Source organism: Passer domesticus, chromosome 7, assembly GCF_036417665.1.
Source record: "Passer domesticus isolate bPasDom1 chromosome 7, bPasDom1.hap1, whole genome shotgun sequence".
NCBI lineage: Eukaryota > Metazoa > Chordata > Aves > Passeriformes > Passeridae > Passer > Passer domesticus.
Window position 1 is genome coordinate 58,789,757 of NC_087480.1, and position 24,767 is coordinate 58,814,523.

General features: G+C 43.1%; 1 protein-coding gene across 18 annotated transcripts in view; it reads right to left on the bottom strand.

Moving 5' to 3' along the window:
• The window catches only part of DAB1 (DAB adaptor protein 1), a 406,138-nt gene that overhangs the window by 263,611 nt on the left and 117,760 nt on the right, over nucleotides 1–24,767 (bottom strand). For 7 of the 18 annotated variants that reach the window (XM_064428994.1, XM_064428983.1, XM_064428989.1 and 4 more), the window contains exon 1: nucleotides 674–877. The exons of 6 other annotated variants lie outside the window; for them this stretch is intronic. The gene's annotated coding sequence lies outside the window, so the exon portion shown is untranslated. Of the gene's footprint in view, nucleotides 1–673; nucleotides 879–24,767 lie in introns of those variants that run through there. 5 more of the 18 variants (XM_064429007.1, XM_064429008.1, XM_064429010.1 and 2 more) reach the window with 3 other exon arrangements.

The window sequence follows — 24,767 nt, forward strand, 5'->3', positions numbered from 1 at the left end:
CTCTACTTGTAAATTTGTTAAGCACCCCTAAACCAACCACAGCAAAATTAAACATAACACTGAGGAGCAGAGGAACAGTTTGGTGACATCCACATCCATGGTCTGGGGATGCCAAGCCACCACAAAGCAAAAGCAGCAGCAAAAAAAACCCCCCAGCAATCCAGAGAGAAACTCCCCACACTGATCCCCAAAGCCAATGACACGATGAACACATGTTCTTCAAAAAATACACAGTGCACAACCTCATGCACACAAAATGTACAGAATAACCTGGAATAGGGGAAAAACAGAGCTGCACAGACTACAAAACCACAGAGCAACTTTAATCCTACTTTCAGAACTCTGAGTTTCAGCTCTGCCAGCATAAGTACATCCCTACATTGTGCATTATACCACAAACAATTACTCTCAGCTCACCCTCAGCCCTGGCCCTGCACACAGGGGTGAGTAAGCCAGCTAAACTTCAGGGATTCAGATCCCAAAACACAGACAGCAGCTGAATTGCTGCTAAAAACACCTTTGCCACAGAGCTGGCATGTGTAAGTCTATATGCAAATACTTCCACAATGCCTCCAGACCAACAGAATCACACACCTGCTCTGCTTTTATCCAACATAGCATTTCTATATCACTGTACTCCAAGAAAGCAGGAAATTTAAATAAAAAGAAGTACCTTTTTGCACTGCTGAGCTGCTCCCACTCACAGCATCCAAATTATTCAGTAACTCAATGAGGGCAAAAACAACAACAACAACAACAAAAAATTAAAAATCCTTGTAGCCCCAAATATTCCAGCAGCAGCACAACCTTCCTTTTAGATGTGCTCCAACCAAGGCAGCATTTAGGGGGGAGCTGGGAAAGCCCCTTCTTCTCAAATGTGCTCCAGATGATCATCCCCAAAAAGACTGGGAGATGCCCAGGTGTGGTTGAGGACCTGCAGCAGCCACAGACCCCCCCCCAACAAGGCTGCTGCCATCCCCAGCAGGATGCTGTGATCACACACACCTGGCTCAGTGGCTGTGCTTGAAAATTATGTACAATTGTGTCCTTATCACCTGTGTCTTTATTGCCTGTACAGTTGTTACTACCTGTGTTCAGTGCCCCACCACCCTCTGGGTGCCATGCCCCTCTCCTGCAGACCCCAGTGAGGTCTCTCCTCAGTCCCCTCTCCTGCAGGCTGAACAAACCAAGTAAGCACAGCCACTCCTCACATCTGTGGGAAATAGTAAAGGTAAGGAGATTTTTAGAAAGCTGGGAAAAGCAGGCCTAAAAACCAGAAAGAACAGAGAACTAGCTGCAGATGCAAAGTCTGAAAGTAGAAAAAGTTACAATGCTATAGCAAGCAAGGGCATGAAACAATAGCTTGAGTTTTAGGCTTGGCCAAGACAGACCTTAAGACTAGAGGAAAATATACTTAGCAAGATAGTAGAAGATTTTAAACTTAATAATGGTTAGTATTGTTAATGGAAAGAAGAGAAGTATTGTGTGAAGCAGGTGTACGTGTACTTTTAGTAATTGGCTAAAAGAACTGTCTGTAAGATTTAGCAACATGCTATTGGCCAAAAAGTTTTTAAGATGCTCTATAACAAAGAAATCTTTGCCTGCTGCTGGCTGTACATGAGATTTGCCATCTTCCAATTGTCTCAACCATGTAATGAGGCTGATACTGTAAAGCTCAAGGAATGTGTCCCGGCAGTCCCATCCCATTTGTGAAAGAGAAAAATAACCACACCAACACACCAGAGTTCCTCTCTAAACGCTGCACCACCCTCCAGCCCCCCATGGATGCAATGGATCCATGGATCAGCCCTGTCCTGCCCCATACCCTGCCACAGTGGAACATTTTGACATCCCAGAAATGCCTCTCCCTGCTGCCTTCATGGAGATCCTACAGGAGTTTGGGCTCTGGGGAGTTCCAGTGCCTGCTGAGCTAAAGGAGTGACACCCACACTTGATCCTGTGAGGTGAAAGACTGATAAATGCTGTTATCCCTGCAAGGAATCACTCCTCAGAGCCAAAGCAGCACCCAGGGAAGCCCAGCCTTTGCCAGAGACCTCCTCCTGCAGCTGGTCTGGAGAGCCACAGCCACTAAACCCTGCCCTGATTCCTCCACAGTGTGTCACTCTGAGACAAACCCTTCTCACAAGAGGATGCTCTTGTGGACAGACTGGAAGTATTTACAAAGATACAAGAGTTTAGCTCAGTGTAAGAGATCTCAGAGGGGCTCAGAAGACCATTGCACATAAACTATGCACGATGGCTTGAGACAACAACCTGCTAACATCTTCCATAATTTAAACAGGCCTGAATAATTTCAATTACAATAATTTATTCAACTGTTTCAACCCCTTCACTGTCCATAAATTGTCTTTTAATGAGTTACAATGTTCATAGATTTACTGTTTCTTTTTCTTCACTTGCTTTGTTTTGGTTGGAAATTCTCTAGCAATGGAGAGCAGTGGAGCTACACTAATGAGCTTTGTAGCCAAACAAATCCACATCCCTGGATTGCTTCTCTGAAGGCTAAATTGTAACAAATTAACAACAGCAACCAAAAAAAAACTGTGTTTCTCCTGTGGTCACTGAAAAATTAACTTTCTGCAACTCTGTGTTGCCGGCTGCCAGCCTTCCCAGCTCCATCTGCTCCTGTCCTGCTTCCCTGGGGACTGGGATGAGCAAAGGCCTCTGCTCTGCTCAATCCTGCTCAGGTACATGGGGCCCGCACTGGAAATATCTTCCACACAGATTCCCACCATCACCTCACAAAATCTGCCTTAAATTGTGCTGAAAGCTCAGGTGCTACCTCTGCATCCATCCTGACTTCTGACTATGTCTTCTAAAGGTTGTCCAACCTTCATTTAAACCAGATGAAGTTTCAATACTTTTTAACTACAAAAGTATAAGTAACCCAGACTGGTGATTCCTAATAAATAAATAAAAAAATATAATCTATAAGAAGCATTAATAAAAAAATTATCACTTACAACTATGTCTTGCCTGGAATTTTATTTTTTTTCTTCTGAAGGATTTCTGATGTAGATATTTAAGGCAAGGACCCAAAATTCATATACAAGTGTCTAAGTATCTGATACATTTTTCAACATTGTCAACACCCTGTAACACCAAGAGCTTTTCACTACAGGTAGATTTGTCTTCCTTGGCTGCTGGACTGGGAGAATCTGCACTTGGGGCTGCACAGGAGGAGCCACTGACTCAGTGATCTGTCAAAACACTTGTACTTTTAATATCCACCCCCATGATCTTCTGGAGGCCATCAGCCAGGTGAGGTGCTGGCTTGTCCTTAGGCTATTACTTGGCATCTCTATAAAAAACTTGGCTTTGCCAGGTTCTTGAGGGACACAAGTCATTAATGGAAACCTGAGGGCTCCTAAGAGCAAATTAATAGACATATATATTTTATACCTTCATCAAGGAAGGGAAATGTGCCTGTGCAGCCATGTATGCAGCTTCTGCTGGAAGCCAAATATTCCTAGTAGAGACTCAGATCCAGAAATGCCTCCAGATGTTTCACTCTGTCAGACACAGGGCTCTGCAATGCCTTCAGCTGTGTAAGTCCCACAGAGAATCCAGCAGGGATTTTGGGTGCTGCTGAGCCAGCACTGCCTTCAACAAGGACCAGCACTGGGAAAGTTTGATCTGTCTCCTTTTAACATCACCTGAAATCCTGGTGAGACTCCCTGCCCCAAAGCCCCAGAATTCCAGCCATTGCTGGGATTTACCTGGAAATATACACACACAGATTTAGGGAGAAGCAGGATTTTCTCAAACTCAGGGCCAGCAGACTTATTTAGTACAGAACACTGAACTGCAATCAACATTATCAGCTGCTCTCTGCTATCAGGCTCTGTCTGGGCAGGTGGCACAGAGACAGAGATGATGACTTTTGGCTTAGAAGTGGCCTGAGAAAGGCTTCTCTGCCCTTGAACATGTGGCTGGTGATCACGGCTTATCCTCAGCATCTTCATGAGTTCTTGGTTCACAGACCCTGAAGTCACTTCCTGACCTCCAAAACTTAAATTACACTTCAGCACTGAGGGGTAGGTTCAGGCTGAGATTTTATCAGCAGGCTGTGTGAAGTGTTGATTGTATGGGCAGCAGTGCAGGCTCTGTGTGAGTTCTCCCAGCTCCAGGAATGTTCTGTGCCCTTAGCAGAGTCTCTGCTGAGACAGCATCTCTCAGAGCTTCTGTACCTGTATTTGTGTGCACCAGCATGCAGTTACACTGGATTCACACTGGGTTCAGTAACAACACATGCTCATACCCAGAAACTGTCTGTCTGCAAAGGGATTTCCTCCAGAACCTCCTCATCTGCCCCACACCGAGGCAGGAAGGAGGCAGTGAGTCTGGGGGTCTAGACTTTGTAAAGTCCAACCAGACACATTTCGGTAAGAAAAGCACAAAATAACTCAGTATTGAGGCTTTTCTCTTATCTTATTCGGATCCTCTCTGCCAGACTTGTCCTATTAAAAAGATATTCAAGAAGAGAGGAAACCCTGATTGTGCTGCTGTGCTTTGAAGGATGGCAACCACAAGAACTGCAGCTCCTAGAGAAGGGAAGAGGATAAGGTTACTGGGAGGAAAGAGCATCAGCCTTCAAAAGTGGGAAAAGGAAACCTCCAGTGCTCCAGTACTGATTGTGGATTGCAGATTATTTAATTCTGACTCAGACACAAAAGGTCCCCACATGGGACTCACACCTGGGCACTGAGAACAGAAAATTCTCCCCTCATGCAACAGCTTTGTCCTGGACAAAGCAGCCCTGAGTAATCACCACAACTTGTTCCTACAGGAATGTTTTTGGTTCCCTTATGAGGTTTTTTTGAGTGTTTCATGTTTTTTTAAAGGTGCCTGCTGTTCTGCTCTGCACCTTATTGTCTCTGCCTAGAGACTTTATGCCATGGTTTTAATTTGCATTCCCCAATGAATATATGATTAGGAATTGCATTTATAATTAGTAGTTTTGTCATTTAAAGTTCACCAGTTTTGCAGCCAATTATTGGGAAAAAAAGACTGTTTATTATTTTCAATATATTATTACTTTATTATGGCTCATTGCTTTAAAATACTTAGCTTAATCCTTTGCAGGTCCTTAAACACAAATATGGCAGCTATTAGCAACCTCTTCAGTCAGGCATAAAATTGTACCCACAGGCCTCATAAACAACAGAGTGTTTTGGAGAGATTAAATCAGTGTATACAGCTGCGAGGGAGGCCATTAGCAAATATATTCTCATTCTGCCTCAGTGTTATTTTGTTTTGCCACTGTGCTCTTGTCAAATCTATCAACTACCTGTGCTCTCCTCTCCATAAATAAGAGGTGTCACCTCACCAGGTCCATCCATCAGAAACATTTCAGTCAACACACAATTACATCCTGCGCTCTCCTGCTAATATCCTAATTCCTATCATTTGTATTTCAAAGGGGACAAGCTGGATGGCAAAGAGTGGAGCCAGGCACAGGCCAGAGTGATTGATCTCTGCAGCCAGGACAAGTGCCAAGCTCAACCAGCTTCGTGTGGTATCGACACGGGGCACCTTCTCAGGGCTGAACTTGGGAAAAATCTAATTCAGGCCAAGTTCGGAGTGCTCCCCTTTAGCCTGGCAATTCCCCCTAAAGCCTGGAGCAAGATGGACTTGGGATGTGAAAAGTGCTGGCAGCCTGCTGAGGGCACAGGTGACACCTCAGTTTGTCTGTGCACCTTCAGACCATGTGAATCCCAAAGATCCCTCCAGCCTCCTTGCCTCCCAGGCAATTCCAAACATCCCTCCAGCCTCCTTCCCTCCCAGGCAATCCCAAATATCCTCCCTCTCAGGCAATTCCAAACATCCCTCCAGCCTCCTTCCCTCCCAGGCAATCCCAAATATCCTCCCTCTCAGGCAATTCCAAACATTCCTCCAGCCTCCTTTCCTCTCAGGGAATCCCAAATATCCTCCCTCTCAGGCAATCCCAAATATCCTTTCAGCCTCCTTCCCTCTCAGGCAATCCCAAACATCCCTCCAGCCCGCTTGCCTCTGACTCTTTGCAGCACTGTGAAAAAAAGATGTGCTGAAAGACAGGCAAGCCAACAATGACAGAGTTCAATTCTTGCTCTGCTCCAGCCGTGCTTGGTGGAATTCTCCTCCCTTTCCCATCCACCAGATTATTTTCCCTAAATCTGTAATCCCCTTGAAATCATCAGGTGAGCCATTTTTCCATTATATTTCTGACTCAAGATTGCCAAGAGCTCCCTGCAGAGCCAACAGTAAGTGCACTATTTGCTAAAGGACAGAACAATCTCAAATGAGGAGGAACTTGCACGGGAAGTAAAAAAATGTGACACAATTATCATGTAAATTATAGTGGTTGTTTTAAATCCCCTGCCAGTGAGACATGAGGTTATACCACATGTTTCTGAGGCAAAGAGAGAATTGCTTTCTTGCCTAGAGACAAGTCAGCAATATGAGAAGAACAACCACACACACACATAAAAATCCAACAAAGCAAATCTGTATCTTTGGTGCAATAAATACTGGCCCTGCTTTACTATTTCCCATGGAGCACTTTCTGTGCTGATATGCAGAGCTGCAGGTCATGTTGGGGCAATGACCATTGTGAAAAATCAAGGTAAAAAAAGCAAAGGAAAACTGAAAGACAAAAAGAAAATAAATTTCATATTCTCCTTTTTCCTGTTTCAAGCCTAATTAGAGGCCACCTTGCCTAGTTTCTTGTCTCCTGTCTGCTCTGAAACAATGCTCTAAGTAAGAAAGTATATATATAGATAGATAGATATAGATATATATACACAAAATTTGATGCATTCTCTGTCTCCTCCCCTTTTTAGAAGAGCCTGAAGAGAATCAGACCTGTAGCTATCAAATGCCAGCCAGTTCCCAAAGCTCAACATTTTTCCTTTGGTCTTTCCTTAGGTAGTTCATGAGCTAAAGGGAAGATTCTAATTCAAATGTCTCACATTTAAAGCCATCTGTAAAGTTTGCAGTCTGTACAGGACGTGGAGCCTACAAAATATTGTCTTCCAGACTCTTTGGCCTGGAACTTGATCTTGTCACTCCAGAAATCTCTGTTAAGGAATCTGGACCCAAGTTACTGTCCCAGTGTTCCCATCCCATGGTTCCTATACTTGCACACAATAGGGAAAAACTACAGGAAAATGCACTTTTGTTTCAAATCATCCTCTCCAAAAATAGCTCCTTCTACTTTTTAAGATGCCACCACTCCGCTTAGAAAGTTTATCTGCAGCAAGTGAAAAATCTATTAATCATTATAATCAAATGAGGACATTGCACTGTGATAAGGGAAGGGTGAAATCCCACTCCACAACAAAGAGTCTATTAACTTCATGCAATTTAAATGAATTTTGCATCAAGAATGTTTGGGCAGAGCCAGCATGCTCCCCACCACAAACAACCAGGATTGTTTGCTGAGAAGTTCTGCACCCCAGCAAGGCACTCCCAAGAATACAGAATGATCTGGAAGGTAAAGACCTGGGACAATGCTTGTTTGAAACACCAACAGCTCAGCTCCTCTGAAATAAATGCAAAAAATGCAAATAAGAGGGGATTTAGGTATATTCTGCTAATGGTTCTGCTTATATGAACTCAGATGCCACATGCTGCAATGGGCAGAAAAAAAGTACCTGCTCTAATACTGCATTTTCTGATAATGCACTGGCAGGTCACTTTCTCCTTTTTTGTGGTTGTTATTTTTTTTTTTTTTTTACTATTTTTCCACAAACTATTAATATTAAATAAATTTATTTTAGAAAGCTTGAGCAATAGGTTGTACCTAAGACTTAAAATCAGTCTTTAAATCTACATGCTGGTCAGGTCTCCTCTGGCCATGATATACAGTTTGGGCTACAGGACAGAGGGGAGAATGAAGGAAAAACACTTACCCAGAAGAGACACACACAAAAAAACCTTGCTGATTTATGAATGCAACACTTGGAAAGTGTTGAGCATGCAAATCAAAGCTGCCTTGGAGCAGGTTCATTTTGTAGCACCCACGTTTGTGTGGCAGGTTAATCACACAGATGCTGACACAGCAATGCCAGGGTAACTTTAATAAAGGTTTGGGGCTTTCTTTTTTCTTTTTAGGAGTATAGTTCCAGCTCATTTGGGTCCCACATTTCAAAGTTTAAAAGGTAAAAGCATGGTCATAAATAAGTGGTCAAAACAAGAAAAAAAGAGCTTTAGATGTAGTATTTCTTTGCATTCACTGCAGCAGGGCATTACTAGAGGAAAAATCAGAGAATTAGGTAATCATACTTACACAGGAAACAGCACAAGGGTCAAAATGTAATGTAATGTCCTCTGGCATTAGTAAAGCAAGATGGTGCAGAAAGAGTTAAGGATGTTTTCTACACTGGTGCTTCTCATCACTTTAGGTAACTTACAGTGGAACAAGACAGGTTTTGGTCAGGGTTTCTCAGGATCTCTTCGGTAGAATGTAATAACAAGTCTAGGCCAGTAACACACTTTGCTGTCTCTTCACCTTCCACACAACTGTCTCCAGCTATACTGTGGCAAAATTGTGGCATCTCTGGTAAGGAAACAAGATACAGGGGCACAAATTATTCAGCAGTTCAGTCCAATATATAGTTGTAGATGTGGAGGGAAACTTCAGGGACAACAGAGTAGTTACTACACCCACAGCCACCAACCCAAACAACTTCTTCATTGTAGTCTCACTGCTACATCTACATTACCAAGTAAATTCACACAGCAGAAGTAAATTATTAGATCAAATGTGGTACTGAGGCTTCTATGCCTACACTATATATATAAAAATATATATATTTCAGGCATTCACTGGGGATTAGATTTAATCTGCTCCCCTCAACCAAACATGCCCACCAAGCGTGTGGTTCAGGACTTATCACTGTCCCAGCCCTTTTATCTCCATTAGATGTTGGGACACGTTGCCTGGGGCTGTTGGTGCACAGGAAAGCAGAGCTGTGAATTGAATCAGCACACAACCAGGGGGGACAATGAGGGCACTGCCTTCACCACTGCTGGAATCACCACACAAATAGATGCCGTTGTATTACCCACACTTCAGCTGGCAAATGGATGGTGAATAAATTTGCTGGCTTTCCCTGAGTCGCTGGGATGGATGTTCTATTTCATTAATGCAGCCGCCCCAGCCATCCCTTCATGCTGGAGATACACAAAGTGTATAAACAACAAGTGAAGCCCCTGCAAACTGCTGGAACGTGCCCTACGGATGGCATTACCTAACTTTGTATTGTACACAGAACTTATGCTTTAAATGAGGGGAAAATTAAACTATTCAAGACATACCTTGCCATTTGCTGTAAAGCCACAGGTTAGCCAAACACAGCAAGATCTCTGTTGTAGCAGCTATTTTTGCTCCAGTTGCTTTGTATCACATGTAAGAGGTTTTCCTTTTGCATCAGATTCTATAGAACATTCTTATTATATAGGCTACAGGCCTCGCTAGATTTCTTTTTAATAAAACCTATCTCTTTCAATTAACTTGATTGGATGTGTTAATGTTTTGGGACTTGATTAATAATCCTGGGAGATAATTCTGCAAAGGTCCAGAGGCACTAAAATGTCCATGCAAATGGGGAATGATGGAGGAATCGTGAATGCAATCTATAACACTCGGCACAGCAGCAAGCCCAGAGCTGCCACGCTGCTCAGCTGCAAAAAACAAACAACCCATATGCCACAAGTATAAACTATCTGGAAGCTCGATCTATCATCTCTCTCATGCAACTGAGCAAGGAGCAGAATTAACAGTGTAATACCTTCCTGGAGGAGTGCTTTCATCCTTGGGCTTTAATTAGAGATTTATCTGAACTAGAGCTCTGACTGTAATCACACTGAAATCCAGATACATAATCCTCAGCTTTTATCCAGCTCCCTAAATAACTCTGGAGTTACCCAGCAGAGAATTTGCACCCCAAGTACAGCACAGGCTCGGGATTCCTCTCCTGTGCCATAAGACAGACCAAGCACCTGACTGAGGCCACCTGAAGTGCTGGTGTGAGCCCAGGGCTGGACGACAATTCCTGCATCTGCTCCTTGTCTCGTCTGCAGAGCAGGGAAATTCTCAGAAGAACGACTTTCAGAGGGTAATTTCCTCATCATGTTCACTCAGATGTGGTCCTGACAGCACACACAGAGGATCCTCTGCTGACAGACGAGGTGAGGGGGGAGGCTTGGCTGCCCTCTGCTCATCCTCAGGCTTCCACACAATTCCCCAAACCTCCTCCCGTGCTCTGCAAACCAAGGCATCGCTTCCAGCTCCCCTAGGAAAGGGAGAGGAGGGAAAAATCCATGCCAGGACCAGCACTGGCTCTTTCCAGAGAGAATCTTCTTCCCTTACCCAGTGATCTGTCACAAGCTCCCCCTCATTTTCCAGGTTTGGGAATATAAATGAGCCCAGTGGCCAGGCGTGCTCAGCAGAGCCACAGCTGCACCTCAGAGCACTCACCCTCAGCAGAGAGCCACGCTCTCATCTCCAGCTCCCTTTGCCAATCATGGTCATCATCTCACACAGAAAGTGATAAAATATTTACAGCTAGAAGGCTGCTAAATTTATTCCCCTGTGCCCACATGCACATTTTGCACAGCAATTCCTTTCTGGCTAAAATTCTGCACACTAAACATTAATTACTGCAGTCTGACAAAGTGAGAAATTGGACAGGAAATACGATTTTGAAAAGCATCGACGTGACACAGGTGACTAACAACCATTTTCAAAAGCAACTTCAGGCAATATCTCAAATAAAACAGTTCATGAATTGTTTTTCCTTGAGCTGGAACTCGTGCTGCTAGTGGTTCTACAAGGGGCAGAAACCTCAAAGTGACCAGGAGGATGTCCCTCAGATTTGGTGAGTGACAACAGGCAGTGCCACCATCAGCCCTCTTGACAAATACATCCCAGATTAATTGCTAATCTGATGCACAAACTTCTCACCAAGCCAGAAAATTGAATATTTGGAAATCCAGAATGCACTTTTCTGAAACCAGAAAATCAAGAGATTGGTTAAAACAGCACTTTAAAAGGAAAAGTAATTTTCAATTAATTTATCAACCAGTTTTGGAAATAGTCATCATCATCACTTATACTGACTTTGTAAACTCCTTATCTCTGATTTCAATTTACTCATTATTTAGACATACATACAAATTCTTATCAAACTTGCATGAAAGAAAGCCTTTCCCTCAGCTGACTTCTTTCTTTCTAAAAATTTACTTTCCTTTTCAGTTAATGAAAATATTCCAGGCTTCAGCTTTTTGATCACCAGACATTTTCAAAACTCCAATTTTTTTTTTTTTTTTTTTTTTTTTTTTTTTTTTTTTTTTTTTTGTGGTTAGAAAAGAATATTTCCTTTCCCACAAAGATTTTGCAGTTTTCTAATATTAAAACTTCAAAATGCAGATTTGCAGATAATGCAGAACTACAGCAAGGCAAAGATTATGGTCACAACTTTACGACCACACTGATGCCAACTGTGGTGCCAAGGCCACTACTAAACCAAGTCCCTCAGTGCCACATCCACATTATTTTGACATTCCAGACCCTGTGATGAAGATCATGGAATTAAAAACTTCTTCATGGATTTGACCACCAGAAAATGATGCCACACACTCACTGGAAATACTTATGCAAATGTATGCTTGTTTTTTTAAATTAAGAGTTAGGTTATTACAGAAATATTAAAATTTCAGCCCAGGCCCAGCTAAATGGCTTAAGATAATACATCATATTTTAATCTAACAAAGGCTTCATCCGTTATCCTGAAGTTCAGAATTAGCTTGATGTGTTTCATCCAACTCACTTGTCCTGGATTGTAAAATAATGATGTAATTTGTAATAAATTACTGAGTTTCAGCAGTGACAAATTGTTTACTTAATTCAATAAAATAGTGTCACTTTTGTAAAGTGCATAATCTCAGAGAACTCAGCTGGTTGTGAATTGCAGGTTATGAAGAAAAACATTCATGTCAATCCAACATAGAGAAGAAATAAGATCTGAAGCAAAGGAACTGCAGTCCCTCAGATCACTCTTTTGCACTTTAGTGTCGCTCTCAATTTAAGTTTTTTCCAGAAATCAGCCAGCCTGGAACAGGCAGGATCACTCTGGCTCACTGAGTCTAATCTGACATGACTAACCAAAGCAGACACGATATGTCATAGCAATGAATGACTCATCAGGCTGGGAAATTCAAAAAAATACCATTTTCCAAGATACAATTTTTGACCTTTACACTCAACCCCAACCTACTGCACACAGGCATGGTACAAACAGTCCTGAGAGCAGAGTGCAATGAAACTTGCCAAAGGAAGGGGAAGTTTGGGGGAAAGGGATGGTATTTACCCACCACTGGCAGTATTTTGTACAAGAGACAGTAAAAAAACTCAGCCTTTCTGTGATTTTAGCCAGAAATTCCTCCTTTACAAAACCTTCCCTTCTGTCAGCTGTTTGGGGGCCCAGGAAAAGTGATTTATCCTCATTACCCACTTTTTCCATCTCTGTAATGAGGACCAAGACGCTGCTCTGTGCTGCACCATTGCTGTGACAATTCATTAATGTCTGTGAGGCGCTCTGGAGATGTGAGGGATTATTGCTGGTACATTTTGCACTAATTTTTATGTACCCAGTCAACCACTGTCCCCAAATCCCTGCGCTCTGCAGGCCCTAATTGGGCTAAAAGGAAAGAGTTATTGCAGCTTGCCCCGGTGTAGCCAGAAAAAAAGGGAGACAATTAATTGATTTTTACTTTTTCACACTGATTTAGATTCTAGTGGTGATTAAAGCACCATTCTTGCTAGATATGTGTTTCCACATGAAATTGCTCTGAAACCAATGAGGTTCTTGATCTGTTTGCCCAAATATTATAGGATATTAGAAAAATTAGGACCTAAGTCATCTTCCAGATTCCCTGTTCTCATAATTTACATTTTAATTTTCCTTCCACAGCTTGTATCTAGAAAATCAGCCTTTAAAACAACATTGAGAAAAATTTGGTAGGAGTAAGAGGCAGAAAATTGAATTAGAATATTAGAATAATAGGCAGCAAGTAGCCTACACATATTTTAATTTAAATTCATAGAATGGTACTTTTCAGATGATTATAGTATTTCTTTGATTGTGTGTATTTTCAAGCAATGAAATCCATTTTCATTTAAACCCCTATTTGAAACCCAAAAACTCAGGCAACCTCTTGTACATAAATCTGCTCCGCTTTCCCCCACTGGACCATGCAGCACACGTTGTTTTCCCTTGTGCTGTGAGGTAGCTGGGAGAAGAAGCTGCCAGACAGCTTGGAAGTCATATCTGAAGAGATGAGAGAAGACTGTTAAAAGATAGAAAGGAAATGAGGAAGGATCTGAATGCCAGAACGAATCTGGGATCCGCGCGCGTCAGGGAAAACAAAGATGAACGGAAGATCAGGGGAAGCAGCGTTGAGCTCATCAAGAAAAGCAAGGCAGGAAACCAAAGCCTGGAAACAGAGAGATGAAAAAGGAGCAGTGACAGATCTGTGCTAAGTAAAAAATAGGAAGGAAAGAGGTAATAGTGCAAAGATTATTAGGAAACCTGAGGAAATCGATGATGAATTTTCTTCCATCATTTGCTTCCCGAACCTGTCTGAAACATCCAAGAAATTGGATTTGCCCATCACAGAAAAAGGAAACACTGAAAAGAAGGGTAGCAGGAGTATGGAATGCAGGTACCTCTGGAACATGGATGCTCACTCCAAGGGTCCCTCATTGTAGCTGCACCACGGACTCACCCCTGAGGAAATGCAAACTCAGTTCATGTTGCCATCATATCCCACCACTACTCTTTGTATTTAAAAAGCAGAGAGTGCTCAGCTCAACTTTTACTCAAATACTTCACTCATTAAGTCCATTCCTACATGAGTCTGCACACAGATAATTTTCAGGCTTATCAGTTCTAAGCTAACAAAAAACACGAGAAGAAATTCCAAATCTACCCCTATATATTATCTCAGATTCCAATCTTTCCTTCAACAATTTGATTTTTAGGAAATGATAAGGAAAGCATTTACAGTAAGTGCGCCTTTCAATAAATCATCATTAATTATACATGCACACTAAGTGCATCAAACAAGTTTGGGCACACAATTAAGGAACTAATTACAGTGACTGTGCAATTCCACACTTAAATGGACTCACCTGCCCTCAGATTCACCTGATCATTTCGAGGGGGGGCTACTCAGCTGCACAATGGTTTCTTTGCTATTAAGCTCCAACTGTTGGAAATTTTTAAGCAACTGCAGTTCCATGCCTAATTAATCATGTAATTGCCATCATTATTGGGACACCTTTTTGATAACTTAGCCTTTGCAACGCTTCAGCTGTAAGGAAGGCAGATGGGAGAGGGGAGAAGCAAGTGTTGCAGCCACGCACAATCAGGTGGGTGCTCAGCTTGCACGGGGTGGAACAGCCATAAGGAAGGAAATGCTCCAGCAGCAATCCAGGGATGATTCCTCAGGATCTCCCCCTCACAAACCCCCAGACACTGAAAATCACAAAAAGGACAGCAAAGTACAGTCTGTTGCTGAGTCTCAGCGCACACACTTTGCCATTTCTATCAGTACAACCACAATTCCTCCTGGAGATTTGGAAAAACCTGCTATGGCCCCAGCACCATCAGATTCTGCCTGTGCCTTCCCAAACACCTTAGGCTGAGCAGAACAAAGCCCATTGTTCCGGCAGGAGCAGGTTTGGACAGGGACCAGTGTATGTGATAAGGGCCATCCAGATCCATATGTGATGTCAGCACGGTTATTCCCTGGACAGATAATCAATGCCTGTGGATAAGCAGCATTTTCCACGTATCTTACGGAGTGCTGCACATTTCTAAGCATGGACATGCACATATATGTGTCAAAAGGAATATAGACAAGGAAAACTAAACTTACCCAAACTTCTTTCACACTCAAACCTGCTTCAAAGATGAACAGGAGCCATTAACTTTTATTTATTCCCCACTATTTCTCTTTCCCCACCATTTCTCTCTCTTTTCAAATCTCCAGCAAAGCTAAAAGTGCAGAATTCAGGCGAAAGCAAAATCTGTCTTGGTGGCACTTCCAATTGAACTTTGAAGCCTTGAGAATTTCAAATTAGATTTGAAAACCATCACCGCTGGCTGGGGGTTTGTGAGCACCCAAATACAATGCAAAAATTCAGACAAAGTTTTTACACCTCTGGGTTGAAATCAGAGGGGATCTGAAAATGTGGCTACTTCAGAAAAATATTAAAATAAAATTACAAACTTCTGCATTGTGCTTGGGTGGGGCAGAGGCTACAAACACCAGACAATTTCTGATGCCACGTGCACAATTTCAGGAGCTGTGCATCAAAATGACTGTCCTGTAGTGGCAAAGTCAACAATGGGATTTCTTGAGAAATGAGGTATTTACCAGCAGAGGAAAGGCCACACTACCCTTTTTATTGCCTATTTAGAGCAAGCTATTAATGTTTTCACCAGGCTCCATGTGCAAATTCCACCCAATACACTGTGATTGGCATATGTGTGTATGGGAAGGGAAGTATTTGTGTAAGATTCAAAGAGCAGCATCTCTCTAATATCTAAAGGGTTTTTTCCCTAAGTGGCTGGCATTTGGGGCTCAGCTCTGCCTTACTCTGCAACAACTAAAACTATTTCCTACTGATACAGCAGTTTAACAGTTTGTTCTCCCTGATGCATGTGATAAATAGAGCAGCTTCAAACCTTTTAAAAATATTAAAGGTTTTATGGCTGGATGTGTGACAGCCTTGATTAATCCTGTGCTGACAGCACAAGTCAACGTGTGCAGATATCTGCATTCAGGACCTTCAAAGTTGGAAGAGTTTTCTTTGATAAAGGTAAAGAAGCTTTGTAAAATATGGCTTGTGACATGCAGTGCTGGGAGAGAATTTTAATGCTGCAGTAGACATGATAGTTCACTAGAAAATAAAAAAAAAAGTTTTTCTGTGACTGAAAATACTGCTGTTTTGTCATTTTTTTGTTGTTTGGAAAAGGACACAGACTAGCTGGAAGGCCATGAAAATGATCAGTGCTGGAACCCCTCTGCTCTGCAGGCAGGCTGGGAGAGTTGGGGACTTTCAGACTGGAGAAGAGAAGACTCTGGGGACACCTCAGAGCCCCCTCCAGCCTCAAGAAGCTCCAAGAGAGCTGGACAGGGACTTTGTACAAGGACTTGGAGTGACAGGGAAAGGGGGAATGACTTCAAGCTGACAGAGGGCAGGGTTAGGTAGGATATCAGGAAGAAACTCTTCCCTGGAAGAGGGTGCCCAGAGAAGCTGTGGCTGCCCCTGGAAGTGTCCAAGGCCAGGTTGGACAGGGCTTGGAGCATCCTGGAATAGTGGAAGTTGTCCCTGCCCATGGCAGGGGTGGGACTGGATGGCCTTTAAGGTCCCTCCCATCCCTGTGATTTATGATTCTGTGCAAAAGAAACTGGAAGATGAGAAAGAATGATCCAAAACAGAGCTACTCATGCATAGCTTAATGGGTATCTACATAATTTTTCACCTAAAATTTAATGATTTTACAATGAAAATAAAAATCTAAAATTAAATCAGTCTCTAGGGCTCTCAGAAGTCTCTAACTGAGTTAAACCCATACCTGACCCACCCTGCTGTTGGCAGATGAAAGCTGGAACATTCCCTTTTGGAGCACAGCAGTGACTTTTAACTTCCTCGGACTAATGCAAACCCTGAAGGCAGGAGGATGCTCAGGATTTATTTCACACCTTATTTACCTCAAAAGTATTTACCTCACCCTTATTCTGGTATCTGTGCTGCGTCTTTGTGCTGGATTGCTAAAACACCAACAAACTGGTCTAAGGGTTTAAAATCAGAATTAAAAAATAACAAGTGGGAGATATTAAAAAATATCAAGTGGGAGATATTAAAAATATCAAGTGGGAGATAGCTGCCTCAGAGACACCATGGGGCAGGCTGCTCCAGGTCCAGCTTGAGTGTGATGACAAATGGCAGAGGAAACCTTCTTGTTCACCCAAACAAAGATCAGCCACTATCATTTTCAAGTTTCCATAGCAATGTGATAGTCCAGAGTAAGCAGAGCTCCAGGGAATATGGAGAAACAATACAATTCAATTATCTCCATCATTTCAAATGGCTGATTGGGGTGGGGGGGAGCCTTAGGAAGCCAGCCCACTTCCAAGAGAAGGAAAATAATCTCTTTATCTTTGGGTTTTTAATTCTGTCAGGGATGGCCTAAATTAGGGAGTGACAACTTGCAAAGCAGGGACATATTCTCTTCTTAAATCAGGTCTGGAAATGCCGTGAGATGAACTCTGATAATGCAGCCTGCAAGCCCTGGGAGCCAAAGCTGTGCAAAATTGTTTAATATGGTCAAATCCTTTAATCCTCATATCTGCTGATGCAGAAAACAGAATATTTCTACCATTTATTACCAGAAACATTATTTTCAAACTCCATAAATGTTGCCTGAAGATGTTATGCAGTGGAGAGAGCAGAGGCCTGCATTTTCCTCACTGGACAAATTTGATTCTAATTTATTTAGGCACAAAGCAATACACATAAATGAACAACCGTTGATTTTTCTTCATCCCCTTCAACGATTTATTTCAAGAAGAACTTTATGCCTTTTCACCTTATTCTTTACTATCTGTAAAGTTCAAGAACTTGAATGCCCTGAAAAACTTAGGAATTGATCAGACTTGTAATGAAAAAGGATCTCTTTCTCTCTCCCGTAATACAGGAAAATAAAATATCATTAACTCTGCAGGGCAACGTACTGAAGATGGATCAATCCCTCTCTTTTCCTACCATCCCATAACACAGGAGCAAAGGGGTCAGTCAATAATTGCCAGTAAATTTGGAAGGAATAAAAGGAAATACTTGTTCACACAGCACCAGCCTGAGGAATTTCCTATCACGAAAGGCCATCAAGTCAAACACTCCAGCTGGATTTTAAAGCGGCAAGAGGAATTTTGTGAGCAGTGATTCCCCAGCCACGAGGCTGGGATGGAAGGCTCAGCACCCAGGGGAGATAAGAGAGCAATAAGGTAATGATGATTACATTTCATGCTCCAAAGCACGAGACAACAGGAGCCAGGCCGGATGCCCACAGCCCACGCCGCGCTCGCTGCCGGATGAGTTAGCGATGGCTGCAGGTCCCTCTGCTCGGACAGAGCTGCACACAGAGCTCAGCGTGGGCCCAGAAACCACTACTGGCAAGAGCATTCCCTAATCAGGGGAGGATCCTCACAGGATCGGGATAAAACACCCCATTTTCCCAGCACAGGACGTGGTGGGATGCTCTGGCGCTTACGGTGCCGTGAGGGAGACGGGGATGGAGAGACCCTGCTTCAAACTCCCAGCCCAGGGCAGCCAGGCTGTGTCCCCTCCATGGGGCTCCATGGGGCACATCCTGCACTCCTGCTGCTCTTATGACCTGGGTACAGCTCATAAAGAGCATTGGTGGGCACAGGTAACAAACCAGACTCTGTGGAGCTCGTCATGGACCGCTGTTCCAATTGTTCGAGCAAGAGATATCCAAGAGTCTGGCATGAGCCTTTCGGGGATGTGGCTCCCACGAGCCAACCTGCCACATGGACAGGCCCATCTGTGCCCCCCACTCTGGTGACACTGGCATTTAATCCACCCTGGAACATTTTTTGCCTGGGAAAATTCCTCTCTCTACTGGGAGGCAACAAGTCCCTCCGTCAGAGACGTCTGGGGTGATGCGTGCAGGTGATCAAACAAAATCCCCACAATAACTGTTTATTTGCTGTCAGCCAGCTCTATATCAGAGGCAGCCCGGCCTATTAACAAGGCAGTCAGCATCATTTGCTTCAGAGAGACCAGAGCTGAGATATCGGCGTGCAGGAAGAGGGACATAATTTGTCCAGATGCAGCGAGGAACCCGATGACTAATTCATGAAAGTGCGATTGATTTTGATGAATCAATGCATTACAGGATCCAGGGGAGGAGGGGGAGGCACTGGGCAGTTTACAGGCTCAACGACAGGATCACACTTTGATCTGAGAAACAAAGACAACCTTCTTCTGTATCAGAAGGAAAGCCTTGAGTTTTTTTCAGCCAAAAAAACGTGGCTTCACTCTTTCAAGAGACAAACATCCCCTGTCCGTACATTTTCCAAGGTGCAGATGCTGTGAATTAACTCTCTTGGATAACCTCACTGAAATCAGCTAAAGCACCCAAATTTTAAGAATTATTACCCCCAGCTGGGATCAAAACCAGTTTGGGTGGGGAAAAAATAATGTTAGCTGTTAGCATATTCCTGTCCCTGAATTGTTAGGTTTTAAAACAACAACTTTCAGAAGAAAGCACCTGTAAAGAAGAAATATAGGTTTATATTTTAATGGGGAAAAGAAAAACCCAAACAATTTTTTGCAACAAGAAGAGATAAATGAGAAATGCCCCCATTTAAGTTAAAAGGAACAAGAAAATCTTTGCTTTCCCCGTACTTTTATTACAGGTAAGTGAGAAAGCAAATCCATTACTATCCTCATATTTCAATTGCTCATTGTCTATCAAATTTCTTCATATCCCCCTCCCTGAGAGCTGTTCTCTCTCTCTTTTTGCAGATCATGAGCAAAACTGAGACACTGCCTGGTTAAAGCTAATTCAAAACCCATTCTCTACTGGGATACAAATACATCTCTGTGTATATTAGGAGAGGGAAGGTTTATGGTGGGTGACTGACTCCGAGGCTGATTTAACATTTGCTATCAAGCAAAAATGCACATTCACAAATACACCAAGACTAGCAAATTGCTGCCTGATTTCTATTCCCCAGGTGCCAGCCTGCAAGGAAACCTATTTAGGTTTATTCCCCATATTGATATACAAAGTAGTAGTAACCAAACCCTGATTCTCTGCACTTTACTTCCCATTGAGCCAACCATAGGGGAAATCATTAGCTTTGACCTTTTGGAGGAAAAGAAAGGAGAGGTGGATTTATCAAAAAGGAGATTTTACTCCAAGCCTTGGCTCTTTAGGCCTCTGAATGGATTTTCCTGACCCAACAAGTATCTGTGGCACTTAAAAAGAGCTCACCTCCATTGAAGGTGAGAGCAGGAGTACACACAGGCTTGTGAGCATCTTCTCCTCTGCCCAAAGACAAAACAGCCAAGGAAGAAAATCAATCTCTGCTCTAAAGCATAATCATGGTTTCAACTAAGACTGATGGCTGAGCAATTGAGTGCATGTATTTCCAAACCTTCCCTTTGATATCTCCTGGTTATTTAACCTGGAAATTTGAAGAAGAGAAGTCAGAGAGAACCCACATGCAATAAAAAGAAATAATCATATTCTCATTCCTAAGCACACTGAAACCTTGCAGAAGGATAAGGGACACACATGGGTCAGAATCCAAATTGGGAAATTCCTGTTTCTCAAGAACAGTGCTCCAGGAGAGGCTCAGAAATGAATATCCTATGTGTTACTCCCGCTCTTTCAGGGTCACCTCTTATTTCTTTTTTAATAAAATAAACATTACCAAGATTAAAGATGTTCCTCAGGCTCCCAGATAAGTTGGTCCCCCTGAGGAGGTGGTCTGAATGGCTCTGAAAATGAAACTTCAAATTAAATGCCAAGATCATTCCTCTCCTAGCAGTGCTCCTCACACTGATGGTGGTGGCTCTTTTCCTCCCCACCCCTAGCAGTGAGGACCACGGAGACTCCCCAGGGAACCTCTGGAGGTACAGCCTGTCCTTGTGCCCAGCACTTGCCCTTCCCTTGCAAGCCAGCAGCACCCAGGATTTGAGGACACCCTGGAGGCTGGGAGCTCTCTGATGTTTCAGGTTCCTACTTGACCTTTTACAATTCTCACAATACATCCTGCAAACTGACAGACCACTGGTGGCTGATGTGCAAAGCAAGGTGTCCAAAGGATTTTGCTGTCATTAAAAAAAACCTAAAACCCACAAATAAAACCACCTGAAAATGGAGCAGATGGAGCAAGGTTCTCCCCTGCCTGAATCCAGAGGGGAAATGGGAAACAGTGTTGGAGGGGAAAACTAATTCCCTCCCGTTGGATTGAAGGTCTGAGTGAACAACTCCACCAGTGTGAGCACCCAGAGCTGCAGCAGGAATAGCAGTGGGAGAAAACTGAAGGATGCTCAAAGGAGAAGAGGAAGAGCCTGTGGGAGGCAGTAAGAGAACTGAAGTAGAAAATGAAGAAGAAAGTCACCAGAATGAGCATTATCAATGGCTTCAGTGGGAATGGTGCAATGGAAATGGTGTGACCCAGCAGAGCCACTCACTGCCACTGCTGTCATCCTGCTGCCTGGAGATGCCTTTCCAGTACCTTCCATTCCCACTCTCATTTATTAATCCAACTAAATCCAGCTCCAACCTCTGCCCAGGACCAACTTTCTCTGCTTTCCCTGCCATATCTCTCTCCTGCACTCCCTGCCCTGCACCATTGTTCCAGGCAATTGAAAGGAAGGAATTGTCACCCTTCCACATGGGAAGAGCAGGAACAGGCACCAAGTGACAGACAAGATGCACAAACATAACTCACTGCTGTGAAAGCAATTAATGGCACTCCTGAAACATTTTTCTCAGTAAGAGACATTCAAATTCAGCCAATCTGTCACAACCCTCCATTTGTCATTGTCATTTTTACCATTGTCATGTTATTTGACATTGCAGACAAGAGCAAGTCGTAGGAACAACTGAAATAAGCATAAGTTGATAAAATAAATTAGCTCAGAAATTTGTATACACAGATATTAAGTAAAAAGCAAAATGATGTCAAGGTTGAAAGAATTAGGAACTGAATTTTAACCAGCCCACATGTTTATGGCTGATTTCCTGATGAATATTTTATTTTTAATAACCTTCCTATCACATTCACTAAAAGGTCTTACCAAGGATGGATCAGTAAACAAATCTGAGGGGGAAAAAAGGCTGCTCTGAAACATAAAACACTTTCAAAGCTCCAAGTCCCTTGAGAGTAAGAGTCAAAAGGAATAAAGACAACTCTTAACATGAAAAGGGGAGACATGGTGTGACTAAATAAAAGGGCCATATTTGATAGGTACAAATTGGATATGTTTCCTGCTTCATTCCTGCTGCTTAAAAATGTCAAGTCCATATGCAGATTTGCCAGAATAAACACCTCTTACTCATGGGCAGGGGCTCAGAGTTGGGCCTAACACTGAAATCAAAACCTTTTCAGGTTTTTAATTTCAATTCTTTCAAGCTGAGCTAACACACACCAGAGTTTGGGATACACCATGGAGCACTTTGCATCCCATGCCAAACACCCTCCCCACTGCCACAGGATGCAGTGCTCTGCTCCTTAGGAAGTCTCCCCACATACATTTATTTCATCAAAAGATAATCTCCATTTTCACCTTCAAAAAGCGTAGGTAATTATAAATGCATTCTTTTTTACTCAAATATTTTAAGCAAGTAATTGTTGCCCATGGGAGAGAGTTTAATTATTTCTGATGAACAGCCAAGACACGGAATCAGGAGAACATGACAGCAAGAGTGTGGAAAATGTGTTCCAGTGCTTAATTGTGCAGCTATCTTGCCTTTTCATCCTGAAAAACCAGGCATTGATTTTTTTTCCCCCCCTCCCAATTGATTTCACACAATCTTCAGTTTAGTAGTACAAAGAGTATCCAGCTGCAAAGGATCCCAGCTCCCTGGGCCAGGGCATCTGTGATTTCCCACCAGGAACAGGCTGGTCCCAGGCAGCTCTCTGGGCAGCTCAGCTCTGGGACAGCTTGGGATGGCCTGAGTGACACTGGCTGGAGCACAGGAGCCACTTCTTGTCCCCTGCCACAGTGTGCTCAGCTGAATGGCAAACATGATAAAAACAGTCACAGGATAATGGAATGGAATCATGGAATGGTTTGGGTGGGAAGGGACCTTAAAGATCACCTTGTTCCAATCCCCTGCCACGGCAGGGACACCTTCCACTATCCCAGACTCCAAGCCCTTTCCAACCTGGCCTTGGACACTTCCAGGGATCCAGAGGCAGCCACAGCTTCTCTGGGCACCCCGTGCCAGGGCCTCCCCACCCACACAGGGAAGAATTTTTTCCTCATATTTAATCCAAACCCACTCTCTTTCAGTCTGAAGCCATTCCCCCTTGTTCTGTCACTCCAGACTCTTGTAAGAAAGTCCCTCTCCATCTTTCTTGTAGGCTCCCTTCAGGTACTAGAAGGGTAACTTATCCTTAAGGAAAATATTGGTAACCTTACACTGCAGCTACTCCCCAAGGACAATTATCTACCTTCCCAGAGAAAGCACGGGTTGAATTCTTTAATCTTCACTGCTGAGGTTAAAAAGCCTACGGTGGGATCCACTTCTGCTGGTTTGTTGGTGCTCTTATCAGAGATGACGGATGAATTGCAAGCTCTCTCCCTGCTCAAACACCACACCACTTAATGAAGTACCTGGATAAACACAATTTGCTGTTCAGCAGGGCTGGGGAGTGCAGAGCAGGGACAGGGTGAGCTGGTGTCTCTCCATTCCATGGCTCCTCACCACCCAGCCCCTCGGCACACAACCAGAGCAGCTCACTCAGCTCTCCCTCACCAGCCATCTGCAACTAAAAATAACATTTTGGGGGCTTTGATGGTCGCTCTGAACTAACAATTGCCCAGGACTGTTAAACCCATTTATCTCTACTCCTTCCAAAAAAAATCTCTCTCAAGCCTTCCTGAACATAAGCCTAATTTAATGAGGCACCTGTTTCACAGGAATCTCTGCACCCTCTGCAATCACACAAAAAGGGTTTGCAAGCTGACTGAAACAACTCCAGAATACTGTTACTCTGCATTTGATCTCCTTTTTTTTTTTAATTTAAGTGGGTTTTTCCTATTGTTGTTTGTAGGGTTTTTTCCCTTATTCCCAGGTTTATTTCCGTTATTCCTTCAGATGTCACATCACAGTGCTCATCAGCTGGGAAGCCCCACAGAAAGTGCAGATCACGTATGAATAAACTCTCTATGAAGAGAAAAAAATCACTCACAAAAGCTGGAAACTGCATGTACCAAGCATCAGGCTTTGCACTTGTTCCTCCTCCTTCTCATCCCTTTTGTCATCTGTGTGATTTACCTCCCAGTCTGCATTTTGTGTGGCTTTATGGCATAACAAATCCAGGCTAAAACTACTTTTTTCTTGACTTTAGAGAAGTACAGGATACAGGTAAACCGTCAGTATATCACTTCAACCACCCACCTGCCAATATAAGAATATTTTTCACTGTGTATATTTTAATACTTCCTCCCATCTGACTACCCAATGTCCTGAGAGATGTGAGTCACGCTGCCACGTTCTCTTTACTATGATGAAATGCTGTCACATACACCCCAATTTTATATTTATTTTTCATATTTTCATACTTCATCGACACCTTACATCTAAATTGTCCTTTCTATTGCTCTCTCAGTCTGTTCTTCCAGCGCCAGCTGTGCTCCCACGCAGCTCTGCTGAGCTCCAGGAACACCTGCATTTGTATTTTCAAGGTGAAGGCAGTTTGTTATCTTTTTGCCCACGTTCCTTATTTCCCTCTCCTTTATTATCTGCGGATCTTCTCGAACCGAGATCATTAATTTGCACACTTACATCCTCTCTCCCAGCTCATTAATGAAGAGGTTAACTAAAACTGGACCTAACACCTTTCCCAGAAAACCCCATTAGGTGCCTCTCCTGCCTGCAATCCTTGGCTATCCATCATTCAGCTTCTGCTGTGCGGTCTCC